The sequence below is a fragment of the Sciurus carolinensis genome, chromosome 2 (genome assembly GCF_902686445.1).
Source record: "Sciurus carolinensis chromosome 2, mSciCar1.2, whole genome shotgun sequence".
In the NCBI taxonomy this organism is placed as follows: Eukaryota; Metazoa; Chordata; class Mammalia; order Rodentia; family Sciuridae; genus Sciurus; species Sciurus carolinensis.
The window spans coordinates 112,083,567-112,110,509 of record NC_062214.1 but is presented as its reverse complement, the minus strand read 5'-3'; the positions used below and the strand labels follow the sequence as shown (position 1 = coordinate 112,110,509).

Sequence of the window (26,943 nt, the reverse complement as noted above, 5' to 3'; positions counted from 1 at the left end):
CTGAGAAGGTAAACTAAAGAAAAGCATAAAAAAATCAGGAAGCCCATTTATAATCCAGTGTTTTTTAAAATTGTGTTTAGTTTGTACATATTTGTATTAAACACAAGTTGAGAAAAATTAGAAGAAATAAACAGCCAACAATTAAGGTTTTATTCATTCATAATCCCACCATCTGTGGTCACCACTGTTGATATTTTGCCTATATATCTGTGTGAGTTTGTTAGGGCAAACAAAACACTACAAACTGGCAGCTTAAACCACAGAAATGTGTTATCTCACAGTCCACAAAGATGGAATTCCCAAAATCAAGTCCAGCCTGTCCAGTTTCTTCTGAGTCCTCATTCCATGACTAATGTGGCCGCTGCTTCCCAGGTCCTTTCTTTGCAGTCTTGTGGCATCTCTTAATAGTGACATTTTTAAATCAGTATGGGAAACAGTGGATCATTCAATAACTGATATTGAAATAATAGATTAGAGCTTGAACTCTTTGCAGTGCAAGATCTTGTGCTTTCGATGCAAGCACTCTACCAACTGAGCTTTATCCCCAGCCCCAAGCTTGAACTCATCTCCAGTACCACCCCTAGTTCACACAGCACCTTTGTGGAAGTTAAAGACTCCTTCCTTCAGCGGATTCAGTACCTTCCAGTGCACCAGAGCTTGACTAAATTTCACTCCCTTTCCCACTCAGTCCAGTATCCTTATGCAGTGAATAAATTGCACAGCCATATGCAGTGGACTTGCTTGTTTCACTGCTTACTCACAAAACCATTTTGGATAATTCAAATATTTTAATGGAAAAATATGAAGTACTAGGTGATTTTGTAATCTTTATCATTGACATAAAACCAAGATATAAATAAGAAAATTGCTATTACTGTAGTAGATAAAATTCAATTTAGCTAGGCACATCTCAGGTCTATAATCCTAGCAAACCAAAATAAATAATAAAAAGGGCTGGGGATATGGCTCAGTGGTGAAGCACCCCTAGGTTCAATTCACAGTACCAAAAACAAAACAATTCAATTTAACATGACTTCCTGTTGTCCTCCAAAAAAATAAAAACACTATAAACTCTATCTAGTTAGTTCTTTATCCCTCAGTATCCTCAGGATTGGTTCCAGGACTCCCACCCTCACCCCATGGATTCTAAAATCCACAGTTGCTCAAACGCTTATATAAAACTGTGTAGTAGTTTTTCATATACTATGTACATTCTCCCGTGTACTTTAAATCATCTCTAAATTACTTGTAATACCTATTACAACAGAAATGCTATGAAAATAGTTGTAAAAATTTTTTAGAGAATAGAAAAAAATTTGTACATGTTCACTACATATGCAATTTTTTCAAATAAAATTTCAAACAAGGGTTAAGTGACAATGTGGAAAGCCAGTGGTACTTGCAGCAAATATTTACATCATTTTTCATCTGCATTATCTCAAGTTCTTAAGAGTTTACTTTTCCCATAGCCTGTTCAAGGCAAATCAGAACCTCCAGTGATTTCCCATCTTAAGTGACCCAAAATCCAAAGAATTTATTATGGTCTACAAAATACTATTTGCTCTAATTCCTGCTAGTTCTTTGACCTCTTCCCAGACCCCTTTTCTTAGCTAATTCCATTGTAGTCTGTCTGCTTCCTTAATGTTCCTTAAACATGCCTGCTTGTTTTCCTCTTTATGGCCTTTTTCTTGCCATCTCTTCTGCCTGGAATTGTTTTCCACTGATCTTCATATGGATGACTCCCTTATCCACATGATTATCCCTTCATGTAGATGCCTTCCCTGACCAGTGTGTACACATAGCATCCCACACATTCACTATTACTTTCTGTCCCTTTTTTATCTGTCTTTATTTCTGTAGCACCTATCACCATGTGTGTATGTGTGTGTGTGTGTGTGTACATACACTTCTTTTTTTCTGATCCCACTATCAGAATTTAAGTTCCTTAAGGGCAGAGATTTACTGTTTCCTACTTTAATCCTAATGCCTAGAACAACGCCTCAATGAATAAAACTATTTACCTTAAAGGAGAAAAAAAAAAGCATTAGACAAAAGACATTAACAATCCACTAACACCCCTTGGTCCTTCAAGGGGAAATCCAAGTGACAACCTGGGAAAGTAGCACTGGAATTAATACAGAGGTACAGACAATTTTATAGGCTTTAGAGCACCTTGCTGTGAGCATTTTTTTTTTTTTTTTTTTTTTTTTTTTTTTGGTACGAGGGATTGAACCCAGGGTTACTCTACCACTAAGCTACATCCCCAGCCCTTCTTTTTGTTGTTTTTTTGAGACAGGGTCTCACTAAGTTGCCCAGGCTGGCCTTGAATTCATGTTCCTCCTGAGTTACTGGGATTATAGAAATGTACCACCATTCCTGGCTATTGATTTTATACACAGTATTCTTGGAATCAACACATAGTTCTCAGAAATAAGGAGTGACTTGAAATATTATAAAAGAGCGACCACAAGTTTAGAAACTTGTTATATTGGACCTTTGGTCAGGGGGAGAAATCTATTCTAGGTGCTAGATGTGGCTAGAATCACAATGTTTCATTTTTAACATACCACTATTTCTTTAATATGTTGTAACTGATGTGTTGACTTTACATTGAAGTATACTTCATTGTCTTTACACCTTTCAAAATTAAATGTTATTTTCACAGGTATATTCTACCGTAATGTATACTTTATTTCCTGTGTATGTTTGATTCAGGCTAACGTTTAATTGAAATAGGTGAATCAATCAATGTATGCTGCAATTTCAAAGTAGTTTTATTTTACTGGGCTGTTCATATGATGTATTTTATGTAATTGCTTCTGTATGAAATTAGTAAAGTGAAGATGGCATTTCATAAAAACCAATTAAAATTTGTGGACAAAAAGATTTTATATATATTCATATATTTACATATTTGTTTGCCTTTGCATTTAAAAAAAATGAAAAAAATCTGGTATTGTTAAACTAAAAGCTGAAAAAGATGACATGGTGTTTCACTGAGCTATATCATTCAAGGACATGATAGCTAAGAGCAAGTGAGTATGTTGTCCAGTGAATCGAGGTGTCCCAGCAAGCAGAGGGTGTAAGGTTGGCAGAAATATGAGTTAGACAGAGGAAACACAACTATCATTGTTAGAAGGGATCTTCCATATCAAGGCTACCCATCACCAGATGAGAAGGCTGTCACGCAGGACTCGGGAACTCAGACAGGCATGGTCCTATGTCCTAGAACATGGGTAGTGACTGAGATTCCATGGTGTAGGAAGGTACATGTAGACCTCCCCATGGCTCTTGCCTGTATCATTCTTCTGCTGTGTTATGTGAGTAGTTGCCTTGGCCTTGCACATTTATATGCCTCACCTTTCCAACTTCCATAAGCTCTTTGCAAGTTGTCTGTCTTTGTATAACCTGGTTTAGGATTTGCATGAAGCATTTACATTATAGGTGGTCAATTTTACTTAGAACCTCTTCAGTATTGAGGTGGCTCCCTCCTGTAGTGTCAAACCAAACACTAGCACAGTAGTTAGAAATGCTGCCTTTGAAGCCAGAATGCTTGGATTTGAATCCTAGTTGTGTATTATTGAATAAACTCTCTGAGCCATCCTCTAAAATGAGGATAACCCAAGTGCCCACTTTACAGAGGACTGAAAACTAAAGCTTTTAGCACGGATACTTGTAGATGCCATTATTGATTTAATTCTAATTTTTAATGGTCTAAGGTTCTCTGGAAACTTCTCAAGTAGATTGGGAGCCTAGCTATTTGATTGGAAGCTTACTAACTTTTTGGTTTTTTTGGTTTTTTTGGAATGCCAAATGTCTTCTGTACTTTATTATCATTATGTTCTTTGTATCAAGATACCTATTAGCAATGGTAGCAGTTTTTTTTTTTTTATTTGTACTTGTAAATAGCATGCCTTTATTTTTTATTTATTTTTATGTGATGCTAAGGATTGAATCCAGTACTTCACACATGCTAGGCAAGTGCTCTACCACTGAGCTACAGCCCCAGCCCAGCAGGTTTCTTTTTAAAGCTTAGTAATGAGCATCAGATATCTTTCTCCACTTTGTGTTTCTTGTTTTTGGAATGTTGGGGATTGAACCCAGGGCCTCAAATATACTAGGCAAGCGCCCTACCATTGAGCTACATCCCCATCCCCCTCCATTTATGCTTACATCCCTTTACCAAGAAGAAAAAATTAAAACTCAAGTTGTCTGAAGCCTGGACACATTTCCATGATTAGCTAGGCAATAAAAAAGTTGGTGGCTTTATTCTTCCTGCTGTGTAAGCAGGTCCAGGCCCTAGAAAGATGGGACTAGATTATAATTGTTTTTGAAAAGTGTTCTAGGGCTGGGATATAGCTTAGTTGGTAGCGTGCTTGCCTTGCAAACACAAAGCCCTGGGTTCAATCCCCAGCACCACCAAAAAAGAAAAAAAAAAAAGTGTTCTACAAAAATGGATGGCCTGTTACATGTCATATTACAAAGTGAAGATGAAGGTAAGGAAGGTACATTTTCTTCCAAGAAGAAACAATTTCTGAAGAGTCCCAGTTCATATTTTCCAAAAAGAGTTGGAGGAGGGGATAAAATTTCAACCGAATGCCAAAGGGCTGTCTCTGAGTGGCCAGTAGTTGTCTTGACAAGGAAGGTGAATGCTGAGGATGAGGATAGCTAAGGTCGACCATCCCCACCCTCCCCAGCCAGGGGGAATGGAAATGGAAAGTTTTTTGCCCAGTGTCTATGAAAGTGAGTAATGAGCACAACACCACTCAGACCTAGTCTCAGCAGTACTCCTGTTCTTGTCTGCTGGTGCCTTGTCTGCCAGTGCTTAAGAATGCTAAATCAATGCCAGAGGGATGCAGAAATGCCCAGGACACAGATGATGGAGAGTTAGGTCAGTCCACACTGTGAGAAGCAGTAGAAGATGTAGTAGAGCCACCCCTGGCTCCCCATAATAAGTAGAGCAGTCTCGCAAGATCTGGTTTTGACAAAAGATGATGTTGGAAGAGCCAGGAAAAGGTGAGGCAGATCACTGCACTCAAAAAAAGCATCACCCAAGCTGCCTTCTGAAGAGTAGCCATGAAATACATATTTGATCTGAGTGTGGTTAAGATTCCCCCCAAAAGGTAAAAGCAGATGAGTCCCAAAGTTGCAAGTTTCTGTGCAAATGCAGAAGATGATCTTGAAGCAAACCTGAGAGGAGAGCACACATGATCTATGGCCATGAGCAGGTAGGTAATCATTGCCCTTCAGCCAGTCAGGGATCACATCATATGGAATGACCCTACCACATCCTTACCAGACCTCATACACCAACTCCCCCATCTCCTTGGCACAGTGCACTTGCTAGGAAAGTGGCAGTACCATACAACCTCCTCCTCTTCCCCATCTTTGATTGGTTTGACGATTATCAGTTCGCCCTTCTCTTGTAGCACAGGTTCCAGGTTAGCCAGTTCCATCATCAATTTCCCTGTTATTGACAGGAACCCCATTGCCTGGTGCCACCATAGATTCTTTATGGGAAGACATTTGACTGGTACCTCAATGCCTTGTAGCTTCAACTTGAAGATAGTTTGGGGTCTCTCAGCCTTAGGGGGCAGATCTCCCTGGGATGGTGGGCAGGTAAGCTCTTTTGGGGGCCACTGTCCTCTTTTGAGAGTCACAAATATTTATCCTTGAAACAGTCTCAGGATCAGTTACACATCAAGGTTTCAAGAAGGTTATCTGGTCGGGTTTTTAGTCCACACTTCAATCTGAAGGGTCTCTAGTTCATAACCATGCTGCTTCTATGCCATAGGCAGAATGCAGGAAACTTTCTCTCCAGTTCCATTTGTTCTGACCTACCAGGCAGTATCTTGCTGCCCAATAATCAAGTCACCTAGAGTTGCATCTTGCTCCTGTTACTGTCTTTCTCTTCCTCTCCCTGGCCAGAAGACACAGCTTTCTAGCTTTGAAGCAGAACCTACTGACCTTCTTTGAAGCCAAGACATTTAGTCTCTTCCTGAGACTCTTCCTGCTTGAGCTTAGGCTTTCGGAACTATTTCTATTTTATGCTTTGCTACTTTCCTCTCCTGAGCCACAGAGTGAAAGGTAATCACTTGATTAGTCAGAATAAGGAAAGGAGAAATGTAGGGAACCCTAGGAGCTCAATTCAGGAACTGGAAAACTTGGGCCCAAAACATCAGTTCTGCTGGTTAACAGCTGCCTATCTAAGTAGGTCTGCCATTGCTGTCCCTCTGTAAACTTGTGCTGACACCTCTTACTCCAAAGGGATGTTGTGAGAGTTAAAGAGTTGAAGTAGACATGAAAGTCCCTGGGCTTGGATCAAACAGTGGATTAGCCTCTGCTGCCCAGCACCCAGCCCAGAGAGGTATATAGGCAGCAGCTGGAGCTGGTCTACCCTGATGTTGAATGGAAGCCAGGGTTGAGTGAGATGCCTGAGATTCTTATTCACTTAGGCCTCCAGCTGCAACCCGTTGACTCCTATCTTACTCTTTATTGAAACATGTTTATCCCCTCCAGGGCAGCAAATATATCTTGGAATGTGGCAAAAAAAAGATTAGCCAATAAATATTTATTAAGCTCTACTATGGGCTTCACGTTGCTGACAGGATATAAAGAAATGTAAAGCATGCTTTCTCCCTTCAGGGAGTTTACAATTTAGTTAGAGATACAAGATATAACAGCTTAAAAACTGAGAGAATATATGAGAAAAATAAGCTAGTCAAAAGTAGACTCCTCAAGGAAAGCCATGAACAAGGAAAGCCAAAGGAGTGGAGTAGATAATCTAAGAATACTCAGAGGAAGTAAGAGCCAGAGTGGGGCAGTGTGTCCTGGACGCTGTCAACCCTGGAGCCCAGTGGTTCATGTGGAACTCAAGTTGTTTGTACCTTTGTCTTGCCATTCTCAGCATGTTGGCTTTTGTCCTTAGGCTGGTCCCCAAAGGGGACCCAGTTGACTACCCCAGTTTCAGAGCAACTTGAAGCTACCAAAAATCAAATAAAAAAGCTCCCCCAAACCTCCCATCCAATTTCCTCTCATGTCTCTGGCCAAATTGTCACATATTTGGGGCCTAAGCCAGTGGGAAGGGAGTTACCAAGATTGATTTATACTAATCAAGATTCACCTCTAGGGCTGGAGCTGGGGAGGAATTTTTTCCTGAGCTCACAGGTAGAAACTGGGTTTCAATTGGCAAGTGAGAAGGGAGATGGGATGGATTTTAGAAAGGCAACCAGCAGTATCTGCCACATGGTTAGTGCTGGGAAGAAAAAGAATGATTTGGTAGCACAAGAGCCTCCTAGACTCTGAAACAGATTGCCTAACTTCAAACCTCTGCTCTGTCACTTAGTGACCTGATCATGAGACCTTAAGTTCCTCATCTCCGAAATGTAACAGTAATAGTTCCTACAAAGATTGCAAATTCCTTGGAGTAGGGACTTGTTCACTGAGTTACCCTCAACACCTAGCAGGTACTCAATAGGTATTTGTTGAATGGATTAATTAGCTGGACTTTTGTGATAATTAAATGAGTTAATGTATAGTAAGGGCTTGGCAAAGTGCATAATCTACAGTATATGTGAAAGAAAGGTCCCTTTTAGCTGTAGCCATTGTAGAGACATGGGGAGCCCTCTGCACATGTCCTCTAGCTGCTTTGCGTCCCCTGTGCTGCAGGTTTATCAGCCCTTGCTCATTGCAGAAATTGAGACTAAAGAAGGCTGCTCTGGTAGACTGGGGCTGAGGCTGAGACTGCAAAGGCTCAACACATTCCTTATTGGGAAGAGTACATTTGCAAGTCAGACTTGGGGTCTCCAGTTTGTAATTTTGCCCTGACTGGCTTCTGAGCAGCTTCTCACATTGCTGTTAAAGCCTCAGAGTTGACTCCAGATACCTCCTTTCTAAGGTTACCTGGTCAGAATCTAGAGGGGTGCCCATTTCACTAACAAAAGACTTTTCTTTTTCACCCTGTTCCTCGTGACGTTATAGTCAATTTTTGGTAGTCCCCCTTTTCTCTGCTCTGACAGGTGAGCCAATCCCTCCTTGTAGGGGCTGCTTCCAGGAAAGACTCATCCATAGCATAGGCCTCTGCAGGATCTGCTGCCAGCCACTGACCTGCTAGGGAATGAGAGCTGACTCACACCTGATGTTTAAGACCTGGCCTTCCCGTCCCACAGAGATGACATCTCCAGCCAGAGGCAGGCACTTCCCTTCCAGTGGCACTCACAGCCCCTATCACAGTAGATTGTGACCAGACTAGCTAAGTGGCTCTCTTTGAGTCATTTGTGCAGTGTCACCCTGGAAAGTCAAAGTTCTTGCCTTTACCATTAAGTATCACAATGAAAACCAGGGCTTCAACCCCAAATCCTGACTTTGACATGTCCTGACTGATTAGGGGCAAGTTCTTTAGATACTGCCTCAAACTCCTCCTCTGTACATTTTGTGATAATAATACCCACCTCATGGTGCTTTGAGGATCCAGTGAAATAACAGGTGGAAAGAGGCCAGCCACACTGAGCCTGACATACATTGGATATTTCACAAAAGAGTTTTCTCTGTTGCCATCTCTATCTCATGCAAAACCAAGTGTTTTCACAATTCTACATACCTGGTCCTGAAAAAAATTCCATTTCCTGTTCACTTGCTTGAAAAATACCATTTCTCCAGAAGGAAAACTCTTTAGGAAGTCACAGGAGAGTCCCTTGCCAGTATCACTCCTAATCCTGGTGATATTCTGACCCATGCTTCCTTCTGTTTTCCTCATAGCATTGTGACCAGAGATTGGGCAAGAAGGAAAGAACTTACAACATGGTGCCCACCTGCTGCCATCTTTGCTGGGTTTGTCTTCTCAGGACTATGCCCTATCTTTCTTCCCCCAGTTGCCCCAGAGGCAGAGGCATTGTTGAGGTAGAGGCATGAGGATATTGACCAGCTTCTCAGGGAATTGTCTATTTTCCCTTAGGTCCCTTGTGTTTCCTTGCCTCCTCCCTTCCCCTACTTATTGTCAGCCATGAAGGTCTGCAGCCCAGACCAGGCTACTGGAAGGCTTCACCTTGCATACTTTGTTTTTAGGCAGAGGGCCAACACTGGGCCTTCTGATCAAGGCTAAAGGGGCAGTGGCCAGGAAACAAGCTTCTGCTGGTCAGCAGCAGTAGTCAGTTCTCCTGGACTCTTCTTCCACTGTGTTACCTTTGTTGGGACAAAAGTTCTTGCAGGCATTCTTCCATGGAACACGATGGCAAGAACACCACCAGTCACACACTTCACCTGCCAGCCAGGTGCTTACAGGGAAGAGGAGAAGCCGGACAGGAGACAGCATGCAGGAAACCTAGAGTGTCCCCACTGACAAGGCCCTTGAGACTCCTTCCCTCTGAGGACCCCAGAAACTAACCTGGTCTTCCTCTCCTTTGCTGCCTACACCCTAGAGGAGAGCAGGTACCCTGGAGTCAGGTTTCCTAGCTGCCTCTGGCCTACCGCAGTTCTGGAGCTCAGGATACATAGGCCTCCAGTGGCAACACCTGCTCATTAATCCAAGCCCTTCCTTTCAGGAGCCTGCCCTAGCTTGGGATAGTGGGGGATGAGGCAGGCACCTCCCTTCCTGGCCCTGTGGTAAGGCTCTGAGGAGTGTGGGGCAGGTGGAGACAGGCCCAGCGCAGCCATCAGAAAGGCCTGCATAAGGGGTTAGGAAGTGTGGGGGAAAAGCTAAAGATCTAGAAAATTTTGTCAGTAAAAGGGGATTTTTTTTTTTTTTTTTTTTTTCTGGCACACTGGGCCTTCCATTTTGTTTCTAAACATTTTTATTCTTTGGGAAAACTTGGGAAGCATTTGGTTTATGCAAATTTTAGGATTTCATTGTTAACATTGTTCATGGCCTTTCCAAACACATCCCCAAAAGATTTTTAAAAACCATGCCATGGGACAGTGAGCCTGACTCACCAAAATGGTTCAGTTAAGACAAGTTACTTTTTGAGTCTGCAAGTGTATGTCCATTCACAAAAGCAGAAGAAAGTAAAGCAAAAGAACATTGAGAAATTGTGAGAACACTGCTGTGGCTGACTCACACTACTGCAGATCCCTGGGAGCCAAAATTCAAAGGCAGAAATGTCGGTGGTGACAGCACGGCCGCTGCCTCTGCCTGAATTACAGATACATTACACCCAAGGCTGCTGTTAGAATGGGCCTGCATGGGCAGTAAGAGGATCAGTTGGGGTCTGTGAGAAGGCAAAGCTGAGTTCCAGTCCTGACTGCCTCTAATTTTCTCTGCGGCTTTGCTGAGTCACTTAATCTCTTGAGACTGCATATGGCATCTGTAGAGAGAGGGGTGTGGCTGATGATCCGAGAGTCCCTTTCAGCTCTGTGATTCATGGGTTCTAATTAAAAATGTCTGGAGCATAAAACATCTTCCAATGTTCATTCATTCATTCAACAAAGTTTACATGAGCTCCTGCTTTATGCCAAAGCACCATGCTGGTTTTCCTGCCCCAGAGAGCTCAGAGGCTTCTGGGGTTAGCAGAAGTGACTGTTGGAAGAGAGAGCACAGGGTACACTACTAACCCAGGACCACAGTTACCTGAGAACTTGCACCTGCATCCGAGTTTCTTCCTATGACTGGGAGATTCCCCTCTTAATACAACTTATGACAAAAACAGATTCAAATTTGCAGACACTCTTACCACAGTACAAAACCATGCAACACGATAGAGGAATCATTCTCAGTTTGCACAGACCATTAGTTTTCAGAAGTCCATAAAAAACAAAAGAAATTGAAGAATCAACAATTACTGATTATCATACTCAAATTGAAATTTATTAGAAGTGGTTAAGAGGCTGTGGTGTGCTAGACAGATGCAGCAGGTGGATGGTGGTGTGAGCACCGTCTGTCCAGTCTCTGTGGAGACTGAAGTCAGTCCAGATGCTTAGAGGCTGCCCTAGCTTCTGTCCTGGGCTTGCTTCTCCAGACTGGCAGTTAGAGAAGCTGATAGATACAGAGCCGGGGAAGTGGTCCATTTTGTTCTCAGTTCCTTTTATGCATTGGCTATTATCTCTTTGTGCTAGATACTGCAGCAGAAACCTGGAAAACACATGATTTTTTTTGATTTGTGACATTGTTGATAGTTTCTTTGAGAATTTCTACCTGCTTTCTAAAACTGGCAGAAACTTAGAAATGTTATATTTCTGAAAGAGAATAATTGTAATTATTATCTGAGTAAATTATTGTTCCAAATTTAATGTAAATAAACTGTGTGCCTGCCACAGTAGGTCCTTCACACTTTCATATTTTCCTTTTCTCTAACATATACCATTTCTGAAATTTGGAAGGCAAGAGGAAAGAAAAAGCGTTATTCATATCCCTGCATTTGCCTTAAAGTGGAATTTGTGGGGGAAAATGTTCAAATATACAAGTTTTAAGTACTCTTCACAGATCTTCGGTTTCTATATTAATTTTGTATTTTTAACTCTTACTTATTTTAAGTTTTGTATTTTATAAACAGAAAAACATTCACTGAAAAATTTGAACAACACAAAAGATTCCTTTCATTTTTTTCTAGTCCCAGGGGTAACTACCATGAACAGTTTGTTGTTAAACTTACATATCTATAAATATATTTTATTTTTAACAAATATATGGTTATGCCATCACATTGTTCAGCAACATGATATTTTCTCTCAATTATGATGGTTATTGGTGGCACATTTTGGTGACTTCCAGTTTTTTAAGAGTTAAAAATATTGCTACAATGAATATTTTCTTACAGGTATCTTTGAGACCTTGTACAATTCTTTCTTAATATGGATTCCTAGAAGTGCATTTACTGGATCAAGTGGATGCACATTTTAAATTTTTATCAAAATTGTAAAATGCCCTCCAAGTAATTATACCAATTTACTGTCTCACCTATTGAATTTTTTTCTCCATATAATGGGGGGTTGGTAGTTTCCTTCTGTCTTAATTTGCATTTCTTGAAACATTAGTGAGATACAGCAGAAGTGGATAATTTATAATTAAGTTTACTCACAAAGTCTTGTTGAGATACACCAAGAAGAGAAATAGAGTCCTCCAAAAGGAAGTGATAGACTAATTAAAGGAAAAATATTTCATGGAGCCACTAACTGAAATTTTTACATTTAATGCCATGATATCCAACACTGTGCAATTTACCCAAAATGTCTTATGTCTGCAGCTTGAGACCTTTGTATAGGAGGTGACTGGGGTTATGATTTTGGTAGACTGACTGCCACTGGTTGGTGGGTAGATAAGAATGAGCAATAAATGGCACAGTCAGGCCAGCAGAAAAGAAAATTAATGTTCTTTGAGCTCTCAGGGTGAGCAGTTCCTGTACCAGGAGCTTTGTTCATTTAATTCCCACAATCCTGTGAGACAGGTGAAATCATCCCCATTTTATGGATGAGGAAATTGTGGTTCAGTTGGTTGATGAGCATGCCAAAGTTCACTTGACTGGTAAGGGTGTGAACTTAATACTGTGAAAACATGGATTCTATGCTCTTGACCAAATATCATATCACTTCAGTACAGAAAAAATTTAAGAAATGGTTTTCAAAAATAAGTTGTATAAACTAATACCAGCTTGTATGTCAGGGTTTGGGGCTAGGAAAAATAAAGAAGAGTCACTGACTTTCCACCTGGCTGTCAACAGAAGTGGGCTCTGGGCACAACCCACCCAGGTAGCACCTGCAGTGGGGCAGCAGTGACATAGGCCTGGGTGAGCATTTGCCAGATTGATGATTGAAAAGGACAGAGAAGAAGTGTTTCAACAGGAGTGGTGGGTGAGTGCAGGGGTTAGATGAGTAGGGGGTCAGGACTGAAGCTTGGGCACCCCACAATTAGGCAGGTGGAAAAGAAAAGAACCAATGGAGGGGACTCAAGGTTCAGGGACAAGGAGGGCATAATAAAGGCCACACTTCTCCTGGTGCTCTTGAGGAAGCTGACAGGTACCCATACCCAGAAGCTCAAGCCACCTTGCCAACAAAAAATCCTCTTTCCTGATGGGGGCGCTGGAAATGGCTGCCTCTGGTCCCTGCCAACCCAGGACACTGGTTTCCACCCTGCCTTCTCCTCCCCCACCCACCTTCCCCTCCCTGACCCCACCAACTTGGGCCTCACTGTTCTTCACAGCAAAATTGGAGGTCCCTGCAGCTTGAGAGGCTGAGGCAAGAGGATTGCAAGTTCAAAGCCAGCCTCACCTCAGCAAGAGAGGCACTAAGCAACTCAGTGAGACCCTGTCTCTAGATAAAATACAAAATAGGGCTGGGATATGGCTCAGTGTTTTGAATCCCGGGGAACCAAAAAAAAAAAAAAAAAAAATGGGGGAGACCTTGAGAAGAGAGCTCAACCCAGCTGTGCCCAGCATCTTCCAGCAGCTCTGAATCTTGGGGGGCTGGAGGTGAGTCATAAGGGTCCAACATTTCGGGGGAAGGTTAGGGTAGACCACAAGAGGCTCCCACTGATCCTAGCTGGCAGCCCTTCCTCTCCCTCCCCCTCAGTAAAGGAAGGCGGAGAAAAAAACGCGTTTTTATAAATAGCTCCAGCCCCAGCTGATTTGTAAATTCAGTGGGTTTTTTGTGTCAATGACATCACCCTCCTCCCCATGGCAACCCCCGACGATATCAAAATTGCCAAGCAACGTTGAAGCAGCTCTCGCCCCAAACGAGCAGGTCGCTGCCTGGGGATTTAATGGAGAAATCCCAAAGTGAGCTGGGGTGCACGGTGGAGGAGGGGCATGCTGCGACCAGGGCTGCCGGGCCCTGAGCAAGGCGGGAGCTGCCGGCTGCTTGCCAGGCAGCCTGGACACGCCAGGGCTCCACAGCCAGCTCTCTTTAACAGCAGCTGCTGTCCACAGCAGGTGGGGGAGGGCACTGCTCCCCTCCTGACGTGCCAGGAGCCACAAGCAACCATTCAGGTGACTAAGCCAGCCCACCGCCACTGAGTCACCCACCCGCCAGAGCTTTTCTTCCTTCCCTTTTGCATTTGATTATTTTGGGAGCTGAAAACTTGGAGCTGCACCTGAGTCCCGCCCCTTCAATCTCTCCCCTCCCTACCTTGGCTTGGAGGAAGATGGGACTTGCTGTGAATCTGCCGCCACTCCCTAAGGATATAGAAGGCATGGTGCGGGCCAGAGGTGCCCGCGGAGAGATTGCAGCTGGCAGAGTGCAATAGCAGACATGGTGAACAGGCTGCCTGTGTGTCCTCTGGAGGTGTCAAGAGAGGAAGGGGAGTATTATCCACACCGATTGGAGTCCTCTTGGGCTGGCTTTGAACTCACCTCATGGGATGTTTCTGTAAATGAATGACTCCAAGGGTCACAGTGGCATTTGGAGAGTGAGGCTGGATTGGTTTAGGCAGGCCTGTGCAGGTAGGTGGCTCTGTGCTGGGTGTGGGCCCACGTGTGTGAGAGAGTGAGTGCTGTGTGGCAGAGTGTGTGCTGTCTGCCTGCTCAGGACAGAAGCTATGTCCAGCAGAGAGCTAAGAATGGGGACTTGACAGCAGTTCATCCTGATGCTGGGTGGGCCCAGGCTCTGATGGTGCTGGGAAGAAGGGACCCCAAGCACATGACCTGAGCAAGCTGAGGAGCAAATACCAGCTGGATAGGCCCTGGCCCTCTCTGGATCCACAGGATAGAGACCCAGTAATATGCCAAGGTAGGTAGTGGTCCAACAGGGCTGGCCGAGGATGGAGCCAAACCCACCAGGGGCCTGGATAGTGCTTTAGTTGCCTCCTCTTCCTGACAGCCCTGGGCACCAAGGAAACAGTTTCCTATCAAGAATCCTGTCATTATTCCATGTAGGGCTGATCAGTACCTTATATGTCCCCTGCTGGTCTTATAGGCACTTTCACTGAGAAGGGTGCTGGCCAGGGTACATCTGGGAGCCAGCCTTGAGCCCCTGGCCCCCACAGGCATGCCCCAGTGTGTGTCAGGCAGAGGGGCGTGGGCCCCCACGTCCCCCACACAGCTGGCAGCCTCTCGGGCATACCGGTGAGTAAGCTGCCAGAGGGAGGGAGGGAGGCTGTGTGCCCACAGAGGCAGGACGACACCAACAAGGAGCCTTCGGGAGAACAGGCTGGAAAAGAAAAGCACTGAGGTTTTCTTTTTCTTTCCTTTTTTTTTTTTTTTTTTTCTCTTCTGCCTAAAGGGAGTGCCACTTCCTGGGCTCAAGACAAGTGCCAGCCTGCAGTGGGAGAGAGTGAGGCCCAGCTACCCGAAGGAGCAGTCAAGGTAAGGTTCCTGCTGCTGCTGTAGGCTCTGGTTTCCAGGACTGGGGACTGAGGCATTAAGGTCATTCCAGCTGGGACAGGAGGCTAAATCCATGTTCCTGAAGAAGCTATGGGTCCTTGGGCTAAGGAGTCCCATACCCTGTCCAGCCTGCCACCCTTCTCCAGGTGGATTTTGAAACAGCCCCAATCCAAGCCGGCCTCTGGCCCCTTGACCAGGAGAAAGACTTGTTTCCATAGTGCCTGCATTTACTTCCTGTTCCTGCTGGGCCAAGCCAGTACCACCAGGATGTCCCTATAGGAGGCCCCTCTCATCTCACCCCTCATGTATTCATTCCACAAATATTTATGGAGCGTCCGTCCGCTGGGTCCCAGGCTCTGAGTCACAGTCTTTCACTGAGCTTGACCTGGCACAGATTCTGACACTGAGACTCAGTGTCAGGCCAGGGTCAGGGGGCCACCTGGCTGAGTGCACTCCCTCCTCACAGACCTCAGGCTCCCCACCTCTCCTATAAGCTTACTGGCTGGGTGGGCTCCAGGAACATAAGGCTCAGTGAGGTGGGGATTATAAAGTATGGGTTCCCCCAGAGCTGCAGAGCTAATGCAGTGCAGTCTCCCATTTGCTCTTTCCCTGGCATTATATGACAAGGTCAGAGCTTCCTGCATTTCTGCTTAGGGTCTTCCTTGAGCTGGTCCCGATGGGAAATGGGCTCCAGGAGTAGACAACCAGTTCAAGGCTCAGTGGTCCCTAGGCCTGTGGACCTAGGATCTAACCTAGGGGGCACTGAGGCCTGTGGGCTAACCAGGGGACCCCTTTCCAGGCAGGCTTCCCTGCAATGGTCCTGGTATTAGGGTCTGGAATCTAGTGACAAGAGGAAAAGGAAAGGAAAGGGTTGGCACCAGGAGAAAGCCTTTCTGGAAACACTGATTTGTAAAAGCTTCACACCCCTGAGGGTGGTGGCAGGGTAGGAGTGTTGGGACTGCATAGTCCATCCAGTCCTCAAGAATGGATTGATTCTTTGTGAGTTTTCTGAGCTCTCTGGGACAGGCCAGCCAATGCAGAGCACACTCTTCACTATTCACTCCTAAGGATAACCACCAATGTCCCCTGTCCTGGGAGAATACATGGGATAAGTTCAGGAGGAGCCCATAAGTATTTCCCACACCTGGCTCCAGGATGAGGAAAATGACCCAGCTGTGGGAGTATTTCCTGCTTCCTCTTAAAAGGTGACTCTAAACTTGGGAGGCCTCCAGGTATGTGGAACTGCACAGTGGTGGTGCCTAGCTGGTGGGCCCAATGGCAGAGGCTAGTGAGGAGCGGGCAAATAACAAGCCAGCAGGGTGGCAGCTGGTGGTCCAGGAGGGAGCAGAGGGCTTTGGCCTGCTCTGTGGAAACCCCACTCTTTGCAGGGTTCCAGGGTGAGCTGTCCACCTGGTCCTAGAGGCCTGTACCTTATGAGGACACACCCTCTACCCTCATGGGAGTTCAGTCTCAGAGCCCAGAGGAGGCTAAACTGAGAAGTGAGAGATATGAGGTGAAGGGAATCTTATCTTTCCTGGTGTCTTGGTCTGTTGTGCTGCTATAACAACATGTGAGACTGGGTAATTTATATATAACATAACTTTATTTGGGTCAAAGTTCTGGAGATTAGAAAGTCCAAGACTGAGATGCTCACATCTGGCAAGGCCTCTTGCTGTATCATCCCATGGCAGAAGGCTGAAGGGCAAGAGAGAGTAAGAGAGGGCCTAACTCTCCAGGAGTGGTGGCTCATGCCTATAATCCCAGCAGCTCCCAAGGCTGAGGCAGGAAGATCACAAGTTCAAGGCCAGCCTTAGCAACTTAGGCCCTAAACAACTTAGCCAGACTCTGTCTCAAAATAAAAATAAAAAGGAGCTGGGGGTATAGCTCAGTGGTTAAGTGCCCCTGGGTTCAGTCCCCACTACCCTCTCCCAAATAAGAGAGAGGGCCTAACTCACTTTTGTAATAAACTCTTATGCTGGAGACATTAATTCATTTGTGAGGGCCCTCAAGACCCAAACACTTCTTGAAGTTCCCACCTCTTCAGTCTTATTGCATTGGGGAGTAAGTTTCTAACACATGAACTTTGGGGTACACATTCAGACCACAGCATCTGTCAAGATGTGGGATCCAGGCAGTGCTTTTTCTGGCTACCTGACTTGAGGCAGGTGGTAGGGATTGTGTGCTTACTAAGTACAAAACACTGGTGGCCAGAAGATGGGTGGGGAAAAGTGCTGATAGATAAATGGGACAGAACCCTTGCCTTGGGGAAGCTTATAACCCTTTGATAGACAATGTAAAGGAAAGCTGAGCATGGGGTCAACCCCGCCAGAAACAAGCTGATCTCAGAGCCACAGTCAGCACCTGGGTGGTTTTGTCCTTCCGCCCACTCTGGGCCCCAGACTCATCGCTGAAATTGTCAGCCATGACTCATCCAGTCCAGATAATTTATAAAATTAAACCAATACTAGAAGATGATTCTTAACATAGACTTTATACAGATGGACCAAAGGGAAAAAAAGATAAGAATGAAAAAACACTTGTGGAAGAAGCTTCAAGCTTCAGGTCTCTGCAAAAGATGGGTGCTCAGGGAGATACCTAAGTGTAGCAAGACACAGGATGACAGGGTTAACAGTGCAGAGTCAGCAGGGTGAGTGTCAAGCCTGGTGTTGCCTCTTCCTGGTGACTTGGATAAGTTACTTCATGTCTCTAGGTCTTGATTTCATCTCCTGTTCAACAGAGATAATTATAGTACCTATGAGATATGGTTGTTGAGAGAGCATTAAATAAAACAATATGGGAACTGCTAAGATTACTGAGGTGCCATGAGGAAGAGACCACACCTTGTTTAGGCTTTCTGGAGGAGGTGGCTGTGGAAGAACCCTCCCCTGAAGAGAAGCAAAGCTCTCAGCATGCTGGTAGATCTATGCCCATCTACGCTAGGAAGAATTGCAACACTAGGTCGATTTATTCCCCCAATAGCAAATTGTTTGCCCACTGAGGTTCTTTCAGGAATTAATTGAGACTTTCCCCCCCTTTTTCTAGAACTAGGGATTGAACCCAGGCTCACTCTACCTTGAGTCATATCCCCAGTTTCCCTGCTTTTTTTTTTTTTAGATGGGGGTTTCACTAAGTTGCCCAGGCTGACCTTGAACTTGCAATCCTCCTGTCTCAGCCTCCCAAGTAGCTGGGATTTTAGATATGTGCCACTGTGCCTGGCTACTTGAGACTATTAACAGTTCCTTCTGCAGTCTGTAATTGAAGTATAGAGATCTTGGAGTTGGCTGCACAAAGCAATCAAGAGGCTGGATATGGCCTTGGTCCCATTCCTCTTCAGGCCTGGAATATTTTGTCACATGGTGTCCACAGTTCCTTGAGGAACCATATACTAATGACCACCCATCTAAAGCACAAAATTGGGAGGTGTTGCATGTGAAAGAAGTGGACTGGAAACCACAGGGAGCTCTTTGACCACTCTGGCAAGTGACTTGGAAATGCCTGGTAATCATAAGGCTCAGTCTGAGACATTTCTGCTATTCTTACCAAATGTTTATCTGTCCTATGAATTTAAAAAAGGTAATCCCACATTCTATTCACCTCAAAAAAAAAAAAAAAAAAACACCCTTATAACTACATAAGAGGCCAAATGGGCCTCATCCCTACAAAGGAACACCCATGCCGGCCAGCATTTTCTATAAAACGTCATTATGATACATCAGGCAGTGCAGAGACCCAAGTATTTACAGAGAAACACTGATGACTACTTTTGCACACCTGTGGGTTCTCTGTGGCAACCAATTCTGCCAAAGTGGTGCCTTCATCAGCAAATCCAGGCGTCTCTGCCCTGGTCATAATCTGCTTGGGCTCTGGTTGGCCCACAGCTTCTGTGCATTCAGGCCAAGTAGGTGGAAGTAGAGTTTTGTCCTTCATTACATACTCAGGCTGCCCAGGACCTGGGGAGGGCCCCTTTGGGTGCTCAGAGAAGCAGGTGCAGAAAGTGCAGGTAGGTGGTGCATTTGTTCTGGCCTCTGATCCCAGTGCAGCAGGACCCAGTCCACTCTCCCCAGGGCAAATAGCAACAAACCAGTCACCTTGCTCAAGGTGTTCTGCTGCCTGCCTGCCTGCCTGCCTGCCTGGTGAAGGGGCTCCTGAAGGTTAAGGCAGCAGTAGAGTTAAAACCGGGAGGACTGGTTCTGTGGTTCAGCTTGCTGGCCTGGAGCATCTCCAGCTCCATTTTGTTTCTTCAGCTTCAAATGAGGCTCCGTATGGAATTATGCAAAGGAACAGGGGAAGAGGGAGATAGGGGACCAGTTACACCAGAGTCTCCTTGCATGGCTAGAGCACAGTCCCAGGTCAGCAAGGAGGAGCTCAGAGGAGGAAAGAGTACCATAAGGGAACTGGTCATCTCAGATTGCTACACCACATTCAAGTCACAGGGAGTCCTCTGAGAATGTCTAGTCCAAACCGCATCGTTTTCCCCCAGGGAAACAGCACAAATAAAGAATGTCCTGAGATCACACTGCTAACTCGGGGAAAGAGTTAGTTTCAGGCCCAGGGGTTCCAATTCCTGCCCAGTACTTTTCTACTGCCCAGGCTGCCTGTCCATCTTACAGCAGCATCAACAGGGCCCCCCACAGGAGCAGATAAGAACTGCTGGGTAGCTTGAAGGCTTGAGAGCATCTGTGCTGCCTGCCTTTGCAGGGGCAAATGGACCCTGCCCTCCCATCCTGCATCCTATCCTGCTCAACACAGAGTCCCAGCCCAGCCCATGCTTGTTAACCAAGGGCTCCCCAAGGACAGACTTGTTCCCCAGTACCAGGTCACTTTCTGATAAAGAGATCTAACTGATTTGTAAATGAATCAACTCGAGTTCTGTGACCCAGGTAGCATCTTACACTTTAACCATAGGCTGATATGCCTTAAACCCAAGAAGGGAGTAATAACAGCGTCTAGACATGAGAGAGTCTGGCAGAGGGTGGTCTTCTCCTGGTATATACTTTCAACCAAAGGCAGGAATTTAAATGTGTAATAGCCACCATCAGAGGTCAGTTTCCAAAAGGAGGAGGGCAATTACCTATCACTCTGTCACCAGGTTCAGGCTGGATAAGAAGACTTTTATAATCCACTGGAGTGGATCTTGCTGGAGGAGGATGTGTCTGGGATCTGGAAAGGTGGGAAGAGGTGCAACTCTCAGTCCTGGGGAGGTTTGGAGACAGGCCCAGGAGCAGGAACACCAGGCATGGTGAAGCAGATGCTCAGGGCTCCTATGGAGGAAAAGGGCAGGGTGGTGGGGAGGAGCTGCCCTCAGACATCCACCAACCCTATAAAGGCTGTTGTACTGGCCACTAGGGAGGGTGTGACAGTGGTATGACCATGACCTGCCATGTCAGCTTTCACAGGAATGTCCCAACAGCTACCTCTGTCGCAGTCCAGGGCTCTGTGAGGTGTATGCACCAGAGCTAGGGAAGGAAAGAAAGACTCAGAGAGCAGATAGCAGCCTAGCACAGACTAAGTGACAGACAGACCATGCCTTCTAACACTGATCCAGGGCAGATGCAGAGTGGTCAGTGCTCCCTGGAGGCCACACAGCTCACAGCTGCAGCCTATGTGCAATTAGAGCTAAGATGTGCTGCCCACTGGGTTGGGGATGGGGCTTGGGCAGTTAGCAGGCTTCCTCAGACTCTTGCCTTCCTTGAGACTTGGGTCTTGGCCCTCACCTGGTCAGGCACAGGTTTTCTGCTCCCCTAATACTCTCCTGTCCTCCCTCAAAGTCAGGCCCTGGGCTCCATGGCACAGCCCTGCCCCAACATCAGACCTGGAGTGGCCACTGGAGGCTCAGGAGAGAGGAGGACAATGAAGAGTTTCCTTTCAAGGAGGCTTCCAGCTGTCAGTTCTGCCAGCAATAATGCCAGCCAGAGAGCTAAAATGCTAGCAAGACATTTGGTAGAACTTTAGAGGCCATTAAGAGCAGGGGCTGCAAATGAGTTGTAGTGAGAAGATATTAAATGAATCTATCATGTCTCCAGAATGAGTGTCCTCAGTGCAGAAGTGGCTCATTCTGTTCCCCAACCCTTCTCAGGGCAGCTCAGCATGTACCCCAAGTACCTGGGAAGGGTGATCCCTGCATCTGAGCAGCTCATCCCAAGTTACCAGGTCTCTTTGGCACTGTCAGACAAGCTTGATCCCCGATACCAGTTTGTGTTGTGGGGGGTAGTCCTATATATTTCCACTGGCATAGAGAGTCTAGTACAGTTCAGAACTTGAGAGACAGGCAAAGAGAGGCTTGAGGTTCTGGGTATGATAGTTTCTCTCTGTTGAGGTTCAGGATATGAGCAGGACACATCTGTCCAGCAGCCAGACAGGAACCCATGGATTTTCCCCAAACACTTAGCTGGGCCCCAGACAGGGCTGGGGTTCTCTCTCTGGGATCCAAAGTGGATTGACCTGTTGGGTCAGTTTAGCAAGTGGTAGCCTTGTCTTCTGGAAGAATCCTGGGATTGTGTTCTGTAGTACACCAAACTGGGTTCGATTCCTCCCTGTGGCACGTGCGTGTGTGTGTGTGTGTGTGTGTGTGTGTGTGTTTGTGTTTGTTCATGTGTGTGCCCAGGTGGAGGAGGGGAGCTTTCTCTTTGACTTCAGCAGCTATGCTTGCCCTGTTAGGAGCCACTGGTCCTCAGGATCCCTGTACCCTACTGCTCTGGACTTCATCACTCCACCACCTTCCCAGGGGAGGAGAGCACTCTTTCCCATTATCCATGTCAAGAAATTGAGGTTCCGGACATGCTATAAATTTAAAGAGGCAAAAGGGACTGCAGTCTCGACACTACCTCTCTCCTGCCCAAGGGCACCATGGGCCTGGCACTTGCTCCCTCAGCTTATGCTGCCAGGCCCTTGGAGCTTTGCACCTGCCTTTTAGCCCCACTAACAGAAAGATATGGGTGGTCTCATCAGCATGAGAACAATGCTCCAGGCCAACTCCAGAGCAGGAAGGATCAGGTACTGTAAGGCAGCTTGGAAGAGAGGAGGGGGAAGGGATCTCCTCCAAAAACTGCCTCTCTCCTAGGGCTGGAGGCTCCAGGTGAGTGGCATTTACTTCTCCTGGAGCCCAGGTTCCAGAGCATCCTCTGGCCATGCAGTGAGCAGATGCTTCAGACCCCATCTCCTTAGCAGTCCCTGCATGTGGGTCTGATGTTGGCCCCATTTTGGATCTGCGAAGGGCAGATGGTTTGATACAGGAACTTCAGGCAGATGCTGGCTCATGATAGGAAAACCCTGCACATGGTTCCTAGCAGAGAACTCAGTGACACCTCTGCCTCTCACACCTGGCCCTGTGAGTGGGATCCTCATGCCCTGCTCAGAAGTGAGGGAGGAGCATTCCCCACATTCCTCTGTATCTCACCTGAATCCCCCTTCCCTGGGCAATAGTCAGTTGGCCTCTCTCCACCAACTGTTTGGATTATCCTTGGGACCAAGCACTTCTGAGCAGCACAGAGTTAAGAGAATAGGCTTTGGTTCAGATGTACTTTCGTTCAAATTCTACCTTAGTCCATTTGGGCTGCTGTAACAGAATACCATAGACTGGTGCCAGAAATTTTTCTTACAGTTCTGGAAGCTGGAAAGTCCATAATCAAGGTGCTGGCAGATTTGGTATCTGGTAAAGGTCCACTTCCTCGTTCATAAATGGCTCTTTTCACTATAACCTCACATGGCTGAAGGAGCCAGAGACCTTTCTGGGGCTGCTTTCATAATAATGCTAACCCCATTCATGAGCATTCTGCCTTCATGAGCTAATCACCCCTAAAGGCCCTACCTCCTAATACCCTCATATTGGTGATTAAATTTCAACATAAGAATTTGGAAGGGGCACAAGCATTTTGTAAATAGCAGTAATTATGGGATCTTAAGCTAGTTCCTTAGCCACTCTGTGCCTTAGTTTCTTCATCTGTAAAATGAGAATAATGATAGTATAATGCTTACATCCAAGGATCATTGTGAAGACTGAGTGAGATAATATGTGCAAACCGTTTAGCACAGGGCCGAGTCCATCAGGCCCATCAGAAGCATTCAGTAATTGACAGGCATTATTGTTACTATTATCAGAGAAGAGCAGAGGCATTCAGAGGAAGGAGCCCTGCAAGCTTGTTAGCAGGTTCCTGATCCCCAGGAAGCTTTTCAAGTCATGAGCAGAAAGGTGCAGAGAAAGGATAATGTGTTTGTATTTCTAAACCACAAGTCGATTCATATCTTTCCTCTTTGGCCCTAACCTGGGCTCTCAGCCCTGGCTGCTGATGCTCAGATGTTACAACATTTCTGACAACCACAGTATGAGAGCGCTGGGAAGTGGCTGCCCCACCCTGTGCCTGCCCTGAGGCCCTTGTAGACCATGCTGACCAGCTAATACCCCAGAGCAGGCAAGGCTCCAAAAACCCCTTTCTATGTGAAATGTCTGTTTTGGGTGCCTGTGTCTAGGGCTCCAGGCCATTATAGAATGGCAGTGCCTGGACAACTCCCTCAGCCAGCAGCCAAGGCTCTTCAGAGGGGCCTGTGCCTATGCTCAGCATAGTAACCTGGGAAGGGGGCCAGAGAGAGGCATGGGGACACTGGAGGAGATGCTGTCCCCCAGACTGCTCCTGACACTTACCACACTTCTGCCTTCTCCTCCTGGGCAGAGCTGAGCTGTATACGGATCAGAGGAGGACAGAAGAGGGAGAGTCACAAATAGGAATTAATCACTCAGAACCCATCCTGCATGTCCCAGTCATCCCAATGTGCAGGGCAACATCCAACCCCTTGCACCTGAACCACATGTAGAAGAAGCTGGAAGTTCAGAAATGTGGTACTATGGTGGCCCAGGAGTCCTCTGGTCTAGTCTCATATTTAGTATGGCAATTTTTTTCTCTGGCATATCTATTATTCTCTATTAATCGCCTCCACTGTCATTACCTCCTTAGTCTTATTTAGGACTCTGCCTCTCTAAAAACTCAAGCCCCACTGCCTCTCCCAAGGGTGAGAAGAACCTAGGAGTTCTGGGATTTATTCCATGTAAGGTGAAGATAGGACTTAGCTAGTAGCTATTCTGGGATACCCAATCCTGGATTCAAATAAATTAAATACTAGTTCATTTTTAATAATTTTGACACTTACTATATTTTAACAGTTCAAAGGTACTTCTTGGGACTGTGGTTTTGGTACATAGTATTTATATTAAAAGAAAATAATTCACATGTGCATTGATGAGTCACTATAAAGTAATTTAGGGTGTTGCTTCTAAGTTCAATCAATAATGCATTTCATTCTAGCTTTGGTTGGTGGTTCATTTCGAATTCTTACCAACTAATCTCTACTTCCTCCCTCTATATAGCACACCCATCTTATAGCCAGTATCAGGCCACTGCACTCATGTTCCTGGATAACTAATCTGTGGGGAAAGCCATACTTGTGCCTTGCATGGTCCCATCCTTGCATGGTCCCATCCTTAACTCAGTAGTCAGCTTCCTGGGCAGCCACTGGAGGTCACTTTGTCTAACAGAGTAAGGCCAACAGTGTCCAGTCAGAGGAAAGACAAAGAATCACCTGGAAAAGACACAAAGAAGAGGAGGGGGAGATAGAGTAAGGAAAGGAGAATGGAAACTAAATAAATGTCCATCTGTGTGTTGGGAAGCCTTCCCGTAGCACACAGGGCCAGTCAATGCTACCTGGCACAATGTCTTCCCTGGAGAAGCTGAGGGCATCAGAGCTTCTGGTGCAGACAGATACAGGGTCTGCAACAGTCCCCTAGATGGTTTGGGGACTGGTGAATTCCCATGGATCAACTTCTATTTGGTGAGAGTCTTAAAGTATGTATAGCAACAGAGTCCACAGTGTAATGACTTATCCACAAATAGCACTGTTATAATCAAAGAATCAGTGAATAAAACTATGTGGGAATAGTGACCTCAAGAATTGAAATTTGAGGTACCCAATTAGGGTTAAAAAAAAAATCACTGGGCACATTGGTGCATGCCTGTAATCCCAGCTACTCAGGAGGCTGAAGCAGGAGACTCCCAAGTTTAATGTCAGCCACAGCTATTTACAGAGGCCCTAAGCATACCCTGTCTCAAAATTTAAAAAATAAATAAATAAAATAAAAGGGGACTGGGGATATAGCTTGGTGGTTAAGCACCCCTGGGTTCAATCCCAACTACCAAAAAAAAAAAAATCCCCACACTGACACTGGCAGTTACCCAGCCACCACTTAAAGGCAGCCATTTGGGGTCCAGATGTACTGCATTTCCAAGCCAGAATCCCCTCAGCACTCAGCCAGCACCCAGCCCTCTCTGGAGACCCAAGTCAAGGACAAGAGTCTTCTCACTTCCTTGTTGGAGAAGACACAGACAGGTGGTCCCAGCCCCTCCACTTAACATAAAATCTGTCCTCTGTCCCAAAAGAAACAGAGCAAACCTGTCCCAACCTACTCCAAATGGGAAGCCAGGAATGAACCACTGGAAATGCCATCCTGATCTTATACCAGGTCACTGCTGGGTACAACCAGGGGATGCTGGCTCTCGAAAAGAAACAGAACTTTTGTATGGACCTTCTCCTTTGTTCCAGGATGCTGTACTCCTCAAAAGTCCCCTACCCTGGAATCCAAGGGCCAGAGCATTGTCAGGACTAAGCAAGGTGTGATGGGGAATTGTAATCCCTTTAAATCCTGCTCTCCTGCCTGTACAAGGCGACTACCCCCAGGAGAATTTTGGGATGGGACAGGCAGGCCAAAGTGCCAGGTTTTAGGATTCCAGCTTGGGCTCTCCAGGATGTGTGGGTGGCACCCCGGCACCTCTTAGGTCCCACAGAGTGGGCCTGCGGCTCCATAGCGTGCATCTGCCAGGCAAATTAATGAGTTAATTACCAGCCAGTGCTCAGCGGATAATCCAGGTCGGGTCTTTGCTTGGCGGGCGGACAGCTGCGGGAGTGGCAGCGTCAGGGCTCCAAGGCTACTCGAGCATTGGAGGGAAAGCGCTGGGCAGGGGTCGTCTCTCTGGCAGCGGGGCTCCTTGTCGCGCGGCCTCTGCACCCCTGGGCGATTTTTCCCAGGCTCTGCTTTCGCTATGTCCTACCTGAGGCCACACCCTGAAATCAAACTCGCGGCCAGGTGAAGCGGCGCTGCACAAACATGTAAGCGCGGCCCCTCCTCGCCGTTCCTCGCGCCGAGGTCCCTCCCGCGGAGGGCGGGCCCGGTTCCCGCGGCCTCTCGGAGCGCTCACGGGCTTCCCGCTCGGCAGGTGGGTGTTCGGCCGCTGCCAAAGGCCGGCGATCCCCCTCTCGGCCGGGGCCGCGAAGAGGGGACAGGCCTTCCCTCCCGCGTGCTCCCTTACCCCGGCTTTCAGTCCCCGAAGTTCGAGGCTGGCCGGCGCGGGACAGAGGGGCCTTGCGCGCAGGCACAGCGGGCTCGGCGCCCCTGGAGCGCAACCTATTCGGTGTGTGCACCACCTCTGCGCAGGGAGGCCGTGACCGCGCCAGCTCCGAGCGCGGCGGGGAAAGGGGCCACCCCGGAAGCTGCGCTGTGCCCACCCCCGCCTCCTGCCGGAGCCCGGCTGGGAACCGGTCGCCGCCTCTGGCACCTGATATCACTCAGCTGGGAGGCTGGCGTGGGGCAACTCCCAACGTCCTAGACTCCAACCAGTCACAAAATCTGAGGGACACTTACTACATTTGTCACAATGTT

At 46.5% G+C, this 26,943-nt stretch overlaps 1 protein-coding gene, 1 long non-coding RNA gene and 1 pseudogene across 9 annotated transcripts in view; 1 reads left to right on the top strand and 2 right to left on the bottom strand.

Moving 5' to 3' along the window:
• Positions 1-4,839: 4,839 nt before the first annotated feature.
• On the bottom strand, positions 4,840-5,526 carry LOC124976400 (adiponectin receptor protein 1-like; annotated as a pseudogene).
• Positions 5,527-10,790: 5,264 nt separating this feature from the next.
• LOC124977840 (uncharacterized) lies at positions 10,791-26,756 on the bottom strand. 4 transcript variants are annotated; one of them, XR_007107275.1, is made up of 5 exons: positions 26,128-26,756; positions 24,676-24,812; positions 23,881-23,915; positions 20,314-20,503; positions 16,952-17,968 (listed from the first exon to the last, which is right to left on the bottom strand). It is a non-coding gene; the product is annotated as an uncharacterized LOC124977840 (long non-coding RNA). The 4 variants fall into 4 exon arrangements; XR_007107273.1 differs by having other exon boundaries at positions 20,314-20,402; XR_007107274.1 differs by lacking the exons at positions 16,952-17,968; positions 20,314-20,503 and adding an exon at positions 10,791-11,062.
• The window catches only part of Pak6 (p21 (RAC1) activated kinase 6), a 34,736-nt gene continuing 21,909 nt past the window's right edge, over positions 14,117-26,943 (top strand). The window contains exons 1-2 of one of the 5 annotated variants that reach the window (XM_047541712.1): positions 14,117-14,363; positions 15,142-15,224. The gene's annotated coding sequence lies outside the window, so the exon portion shown is untranslated. Of the gene's footprint in view, positions 14,364-14,408; positions 14,650-15,141; positions 15,225-26,143; positions 26,696-26,943 lie in introns of those variants that run through there. The other 4 variants (XM_047541711.1, XM_047541713.1, XM_047541714.1 and 1 more) reach the window with 4 other exon arrangements.